Source organism: Plectropomus leopardus, chromosome 19 (assembly GCF_026936395.1).
Source record: "Plectropomus leopardus strain MGB_pleo_1.0 chromosome 19, ASM2693639v1, whole genome shotgun sequence".
NCBI lineage: Eukaryota > Metazoa > Chordata > Actinopteri > Perciformes > Serranidae > Plectropomus > Plectropomus leopardus.
In genome coordinates, this window is record NC_142194.1 from 31,605 (window position 1) to 32,500 (window position 896).

At 41.4% G+C, this 896-nt stretch overlaps 1 protein-coding gene across 1 annotated transcript in view; it reads left to right on the plus strand.

Moving 5' to 3' along the window:
• The first annotated feature begins 423 nt into the window (after nt 1-423).
• tcerg1l (transcription elongation regulator 1 like) overlaps nt 424-896 on the plus strand; it is a 32,634-nt gene continuing 32,161 nt past the window's right edge. The window contains exon 1 of the mRNA XM_088070237.1: nt 424-523. The gene's annotated coding sequence lies outside the window, so the exon portion shown is untranslated. The remainder of the gene's footprint in view (nt 524-896) is intronic.

The following is an 896-nucleotide window of genomic DNA, read 5'->3' on the forward strand; positions in this document are numbered from 1 at the left end:
GTCCTGTCTCTCTCTCTCTTTCTGTCCTGTCTCTCTCTCTCTCTGTCCTGTCTCTCTCTCTATCTCTGTCCTGTCTCTCTCTCTCTCTCTGTCCTGTCTCTCTCTCTTTCTTTCTCAGTGCTGTGTCTTTGTCCTGTCTTTAGTCTGTGGTAGCCCTGGTCCGAGGGATGTCCTCTGCTGGTCCCTCATTAGTCCTGCTACTGTTTTAGGATGATGAGACAATTTTGGGATGCATCACCATGGTAACCATGCCTGTTGGAAACAGTTGTGTTACCATGGTGACATTAAGGCAATAAGAGGGGGTGGGGGGGGTTGGTTGTTTTCAAAAACAATTTCACCAATCACAGCTGTTAGACGAGGGGGGGGGGGTCACGTTGGCATGGCAACTGCAGTTCATTAAACAGCTTTCATCATCAAACAACAAACAGGGACAGACAGAGAGACAGGACAAAGAGAGAGAGAGAGACAGGACAGAGACACACAAAGAGACAGAGACATGGAGGACAACAGAAGAAACCAGCAGGTTAGTGTCTCTGTTATTCTTCACTGCAGAAACAAACAATTTCAGCCTTCACTGAGTGTGTGTGTGTGTGTGTGTGTGTGAGTGTGAGTGTGTGTGATCAACTTTCAGAGCACTACATTATATTTTCATATATTATCTAAATTATATTATCATATACTATATGATCTTTATTATATTATGACATTTTATACTATCAACATTATATTAGCAAATATTATTTACATTATATTATCATATATTATTTAAATGATCTATATTATATGGTAATATATCAGATTTTTTTATGGAGGGTCTGAGGGAGAGGTCACCTGCATCCGGGGCCTGTGGTCTTTGTACAGGTGAGCGATAATTAGGTTAATTTACGCCAACATGG